A 7,611-nucleotide genomic window follows, 5' to 3' on the forward strand; every position below is an offset into this window, starting at 1 on the left:
AATCTAGTCTATGAGACGTTATATATGCTGCATTTTTTTAAAAGGATAGTTACAACTGCACAAAATCTGAAAACTGAATGTGAGCGCCATGTAGTACTTTTAAAAAATGACCGATTCTAATTGATTTATTATGTAAAATAGTTGGAACCGATATTGTTGTACTTTAGGAAGATCGTTCCGGAAATTAAAACACAGGCAGCGGTTGTAATTTAAAAAGAAAAATAATAAAAATAGTATCCAGTGTGAGTACTGTATCAGTGACGAATGCTAGACTTAAATACTTCTGTGAACTATTGGACTGTAATATTTAATTAAGTCCCTTTTTGTTTCGAATAAAAAATCCGCCGAGGGTCGATTTTGTCATTCCATAGGAATCGGTAAAATAAACAATACACTACAAAATATACTTGAAACGATTCAGTCGATGAAACTCAGTCTTTATAACTTTTTGGCTTAGTGCCAAAGTTAGAAATCAATAAAGACCTAAGGTTTTGAGTTTGAGTTATGGGAAGATTCAGTATTTTTATATTAAAAAAAAAAGCCTCGAAACACCTAAAATATGATAGATGTTGTTCAGATTGATTGAACCGTAAAATGCTAGGAATTAATCCATATAATATATATATTTATATAACAAATATTCGTACATTTACACAGAAATTATAACTACGGAGAAGCACAAATCTTAAGTAAATAGAGACAAGTGGTTTGACGAAGTTGGCTCCCCTGTTTGTTAGAGCTAACTAATCGAACCTGGTGTTGCAAAGTTGCTGAAAATATTCCACACAACTCCAAGTTCAACCAACGTTCGGCTCGACTCACTAAATTTTGTTTTATTGTTGTTAGATTGTCGCAGGATTTCACATACACAGAGAAGTGCTCGCTGACGTCGGTTGGTAGATTTAACTTGATTCTCATGTTCTCACTGACAAAGGTCTGTTCCTTGGTCGCTAATGTTTTGCACTCAACTCTTTCACACATCACGCCATACGATGCGCACATGCAAAAGCGAAAACATTTAATTTTCATTTCATCATAAATATGCGAAATTTTTGGTAAGTCAAGTCACATGGACATGACTCTATGAAATCGCTTTTGTTTTCTCTATAATTAAGACCAGATTGTTGATTATTGTAAAATTACTTTTTATTTTTTCGCTTTTTTTCTTAATACTACCCATATCCTCTCTATGTGCGCATTTTTTAATTACGTAAAATAAATGTTTTTTAGTTATATTTTTTACGATGGTTTTTGTACGATTCATTGTAAATTGTTTATTTTCTTCAATTTAAGATGGGGTTGGATTCAGTTCTTTAGAAAACCTCATTAACCTTATTTGATATTATTAGAGTATATATTTTAGACTAAATATATTTACGCTATATCTCTTTCTGAACGTTTACTTTTAATTCATTTTAACATAATCACAAATATAAGTCCCTGGTGCTAGTGTTTACGAAGTAAATATTTTCACCCTCACCTGCACACACTGTTTTTATGCCTTATTTTCATTTATTTGTGTAAACATCCCAGGATCCACTTTGAATCATATTGTACCACATTATTTTATAATTGGAGTCTTGTTCCCTTTTAATGAAAAATGTATCGTATATATCACCATTAGTTTCATTTAGGGAAACAATAAATCAGAGATATATTTTAATTAGATGACAGTAATCTTTAATTTTCATCTTTTAGGAAGCATTTCCTTCAATGGATATAATTTTGAGTTGTTAAATATTTTAATACGCTACACTCTAAATTGATCGTTTTATCCCTAATATTTCTCCGATTTTAAAGAATTAAAGTAATCCTATTCTTTTATATTATTGTAACCTTTAAACCAGTGTCACGATTACCATTATTAAAGTAATAAAGGTCTCCGAAACTCCGATCTGGAAAAGGGTTGCACGCCAGACACTTTCTCTTTCCTTTGCTTACTTCTTTAAGAAATTATATTCTTTTTGTATACTTTATCTATAGTTCATAGCATTGCCTAGAACTTGTTGAAAATTTGTTTAAGGTATGTTTATCAATATGTAATATAACAAATGAGGAAATACTTTTATTTTAGTAAATCTTTTGAGGTGTTTTTATTAAAATTTTATACATAATATTTCTTTTGTAAGGAATTTCTTGAATACACTCAGAAAAACAAATTAAACCAGAATACAAAACATGAGAATCGTTAAATTTTCTGAAACAAGCTTTTAACTTTATATGATTAATCATATTTTCTTCCTATGAAATTTGTAATTGTATAAGATATATATTTTATAAGGATGATATTGTTTGACCCAATAAAGTTACAGACCAGGTTATTGTACTTTAGGCAACGAATAAGAAATCATTCATGTAACTAACTTGTAAAAGAAATCTGGTGGAGTCACTACTACAAGGATCGAACAATACTATCCCTAGTAAATATATTTTTCTACAATAATAAATATATTTATTTAAAGCATTGCTTTTGAGTTTTTTAGAAAATTTAATGACATACGTGTTTGTATTGCATTCTTTTATTCTAGTTATTCAAACCCATTGACAAAATTTGAACCGCACCTCAACCGCTTGCCAGCAAGCGGTAGTGGTGGTTCAAGTTCCGTCAGTGGTAGTTCAATTCCAAGTGTGTGTGTATATGTGTGTACACACACATATTTCACATTTAGGTGTGGCTGCCACTTCAAAGATAAATTACAAGTTGATGTGTTGATGTTAGAATATATGGTAGGCACAAATGGTAGAGAATAACACTAGGTGTTTTACTGAGGTTAATATCGTACTGCTGAACCCTTCCACCAAGTTACTGGCTTTGTACCTTTGTTAGGAATTATTGGTGTGTGCCTACAGGCAAGAGAAAAGAGTTGAGAGAGGGCACTTGCTCTTGGAAGAGAAATCCTGGATGTGTTGAATTTCTTGATTAGCCCTGGGTAACTGTGTGTGTAATCTGTGAATACCATTACTTTTTCCATACATAATTTATTTGTAAAACCTCTTCACACACACCTTTTATAACCTATCCCTGTAATGTCCTCCTATCTGTTGCCCTAAAGGCAATGATAAAGAAATTATCATCATCTCATGTATAGGAGTTCTAATCCACTGGAATCAACTTTGTATTTACCCCACTGCAATTGAAAAATAACAGTAGAATCTATTCACATAGTTTTTATGAACTAAATATTTTCACCCTCACTTACACACTCTCTGTTTCCATCCCTTATTCCTCTACAAAATTTTCCTGGGACTTAATTGAAACCTCTCCCCTCCCTTCTCTTTCAGGGCTTCATTGCTTCTACTGCACCTATTCAGTTTATCAACTAAAATATAATATAGAATGGATGCTATATGGGATATGCAAAGTTAGAATGCAGGTAATACTACATAGTTTTTAGTTGAAGGGTCTACATACATGTTCATATAGATATCAATTAAGGCTGTCCATTCACCTCATTTAACAGGTCGTGTGTGAAAATGTCAGTTAATTTTTTATAAATCCTTTGATCACTAAAAGCATTGTTTTTGTGCAGTGCTTAAACAATTCAGTTCTGTAGAGATTATTATTATTCAGACTTTTCACTATATCTAGAAATAACAGACACAAGAAATAAATGAAATGCCTCTTGCCAAGAATCAAACCTGTATTGTAAACTCATTTCATTAGGAGTTTAACAGAATCACCTATTAACATGAACATAGTATTGTTGTAATTACTTGATCATCTTGTTACATCACAATATTTCCATCTGAATCCATTAGTTTTTAAACTGGAAGGCATACCTTCTTTTGGGGACTTTGTGAATAATAGCACCCCCAAGCTGACATTGATGGTCTTCTTACTGTTTTCTAGACTGTTGTATGACCCATCCTTTTAAATAAAGATATGGTACAGGGTACAGCAGATGAAATGTATAGTCAAAGAAATGATTAATTCCAAAAATTTATGAATCACACACCTAGTTTACTTTTAATTCACTTTAACATAATCACAAATATAAGCCCCTGGTGCTGGTGTTTATGAACTAAATATTTTCACCCTCACTTACACACTCTCTGTTTCCATCCCTTACTTTCATTTATTTGTGTAAACATCCCAGGACCAACCTTGAATCGTATTGTACTATATTATTTTATAATTGGATTCTTGTTCCCTTTTAATGAAAAACATTGTGTACATCATTATTAGTTTCATTTAGAGAAACAATAAATCAGAGATATATTTCAATTAGATCTCAGTAATCTTTAATTTTCATCATTTGGGAAGCATTTCTTTCAATGGATATAATTTTAAATTGTTGAATATTTAAAAAAAATTTTCAATATAACAGAATATTCTGTATATATGAAATTATGTATTAATGATACTCATTCATTTGTTTTATGTCTGTTTTTCCATGTTAGCATTGGGTTGGACAAATATTTATTGAGGTGTTTCTTTGCAACAGGATGCTCTTCCTGCTTCTAACTCTTGTCCAGTTTTCAAGTTAGTGATTCGTTTGTATTCCACTTACTTTTGAAAGTGCGGAGTTACAAGACAATTTGTTGAGCTTTCATATAGTTTTTATCTACTCTTTCCACTCAAGGCATTAATTGGCCCAAAAGCTCCAGTGAAAAAAAATGATGCAGTAAGATAGAACTTTAAACTACATAGTTTGCCAAGCCTACAACTATTTTATCAATTCCAATAAGGCTATTTGAAATGGCCTCTGTCTTGTGATTGTAGCAATAGATGGTCTAGCAATTGTTTGCAGTAACATTTTGTGTATCCTTTCATATATATGTATATAATAAAAAAAATATGTGAGCAAAGTGAACATTGGTTAGAAATTATATTATCTGGATAAAGTGCTTGTGTGAAGCTATTAAGTCTCAAGTTCATTTTGCTTTTCCTTAGCCACTGTCCTACATCTTGCTCTTATATATCGGTCTCATAAAATACCATTCTTCACTGATTTCTTCAAGATTATGAGAAATTCCTGATTTGTTATATAGACATAAGATTTCAGATTTAAGTGACCAAATGATGTTTATTGAGCAACATAGTTCTTCTTGTGGTTCATGCACTTCTGCCATCAGTGCTGCAGTGCTTGGAATCCATTGGTGAAGAAGCTGTCATCCTGTTGGCGAAAAGATGAAATAGGAGTGAAGTAAAACAGCTCCAACTGGGAATTTATAAAGCTGGTTTGCTGTCTGAGAGCTAAGTGTTCTGCTCAATGTGTCACTTCAACGATTTAAATTATAGTTAATATACACTTCTTGCAGTTAGAGAAAAGAAGATTAAGATGAAATCTAAATAAATTTTTGGATATTAAAGGAATCCTAATCTTATCTGAACTTTTGTAAAAAATTTGAGATCCACAATGGAATACTTCTCCTACCACTTGGAATATAATGCTGCTTCTACTTCTACACATACAGATGTTTTAGGTTCCATTCAAAAAAGGCCATCTGTCTGATTTGCAAGAAATCACTTGTTAACAAACTACAACTTCTGACCTACGGATGTGCTGTCTACTCACCCTGACTTTTCTACCACTACTATAGTGGCTTATCTGACCCACGCATATCTTCCCATCATGCATATTGTGCCCAGACCTAGTACTAAACACAATTCATAGTCATTCCCTAGACTCTCAGCTTTTTGAACTTTTGTCCCTGCCCAAGAGAAACATTAGCCACATCAATCTCCATTGTCTCTTGCCATGAGCACAATGCAGACCAATTCCTTACCACAGTTTCAATTCATTTCAATGTTTTGTCTTCACTTTAACACACTATTATTTAAGCATATATTTTATAAAACAACATTCAATGTTATTTCATTTATGCTTTTCCATTGTTCTCAATACATCTCTGTCTTAATCCTTTCATTACCATATTTCTGTTGAAATGCACTACCTTTGTGTTTCAATTAATTTTTAGACTGATTTTGGAGGGTTTAGGAAAAATAACTAAATCTGCTGTGTAGAACATGTCTTCACATTATGACAGGAAGTTGTAATTTATATATGAGGATTTTTAAATAGCAGATTAGTTAATGTCAAAAGGGTTAAATGCATGTTTATAAATTTTCTTTGTTTCATTGATAGAGAATTATATATTTGACTCCTTTTTCTGCAAGCTGAAAATATCTTATTATTTCTGTTCATTCCTCCTATATTCTGTCATCATCATCATCATCATCATCATCATCATTTACAATCCAGCCTTCCTCACTTGGAAATATCAGATTCCATTCTGATTTCACTCTCACAAAGGTTTCAAATTCCCTTTCAATTTTGCTTGCTGTATAGCTTTAGGTCATCCATGAGTAGCAAATGGTTAACTATCTTCTGTTTTTTTTTTTTTTTTTTTTTTTTTCCTCCGATGCTTTTACCTTCCTCAGTTCTAAAGAGTGTGGTAAAAGAGCAATGATAGGAAATGACTTTGGAAAGTACTCCAATTTATTGTGACATTTCCAAGTGGGTGCCTTCCTGCTTTTAGTTTCATTTTATAATTTTCCTACTTTACACATATCAATTCAGTGATGTTATTTGGAATTTTTAGCATTTTGAGTATCTTCAACCTCCAAGTGTGGGGGTCTATGTCACATGCTTTTTTTGTAAGCATTCCACCCCATTGCTAAGCCAGTCCATCTTACAGTTTCTTATCAGTTTGTCTATTGATAGTTGGCCCTTTGTCCCTCTTAAATTTTTCTGGTACCTTTTCTGTTCATTAGGGAGTAGGTTGTGTACCTCTAAGTGTACACTGATCTTAATTGTAAACATACTTGACAGTTTCCATAGTAGTGGTAAGCTAGTTATCAAGCTGTTATTTGAGACTTCAGCACCTTTCTGTTTGTCTGACATAACAGAGTTGTCTTATCCTTAGTCACCTAATTTAGGATACTTCCATTCCAGAGACATCCATTAATAAGTTAACACTTTCTACCTCCTTCAATTTTTCAAATAATCTCTTGTGAGGATTTTAGAACAGTTTGTTTTACTGAAACTGATCTATTCTCTTCTCATATTGTTTTATCTTAGTTACTTTGCTGTCACTCTATACTTCAGTTCTAATACAACATTTATTCCCCCCCCCCTCTTTCCTTCTTTACATTATATTTTCTTTCTAGTGTTTTAATGGTGCTTGTTTCCTTGGTGTACCTTCTTTAGGGAGCTGTAGTTAATTCCCCTCTCATCATAAGCACTTGACACTCTTCTGTTTGTCTTTTACATCAGGGTGTTTGTTCATTCTCGGTTTACCTACCTTATAGCCAACCTCTTTTACTACAACTGCTACATCATCATCATCATCATCATCATCGTTTAACGTCCGCTTTCCATGCTAGCATGGGTTGGACGATTTGACTGAGGACTGGTGAAACCGGATGGCAACACCAGGCTCCAGTCTAATTTGGCAGAGTTTCTACAGCTGGATGCCCTTACGCCAACCACTCAGAGAGTGTAGTGGGTGCTTTTACGTGTCACCCGTACGAAAACGGCCACGCTCGAAATGGTGTCTTTTATGTGCCACCCGCACAAGAGCCAGTCCAGAGGCACTGGCAACGATCTCGCTCGAAAACCCTACAAGGCCAGTCAGGCGGTACTGGCAACGGTCACGCTCAAGATG

General features: G+C 33.2%; 1 protein-coding gene across 1 annotated transcript in view; it reads left to right on the forward strand.

The window, feature by feature from the left end:
* Window positions 1-681: 681 nt before the first annotated feature.
* Window positions 682-7,611, forward strand: part of LOC106884402 (sterol regulatory element-binding protein cleavage-activating protein) — a 47,434-nt gene continuing 40,504 nt past the window's right edge. The window contains exon 1 of the mRNA XM_052970949.1: window positions 682-1,055. The gene's annotated coding sequence lies outside the window, so the exon portion shown is untranslated. The remainder of the gene's footprint in view (window positions 1,056-7,611) is intronic.

This window comes from Octopus bimaculoides, chromosome 1 (genome assembly GCF_001194135.2).
Source record: "Octopus bimaculoides isolate UCB-OBI-ISO-001 chromosome 1, ASM119413v2, whole genome shotgun sequence".
Lineage (NCBI taxonomy): Eukaryota > Metazoa > Mollusca > Cephalopoda > Octopoda > Octopodidae > Octopus > Octopus bimaculoides.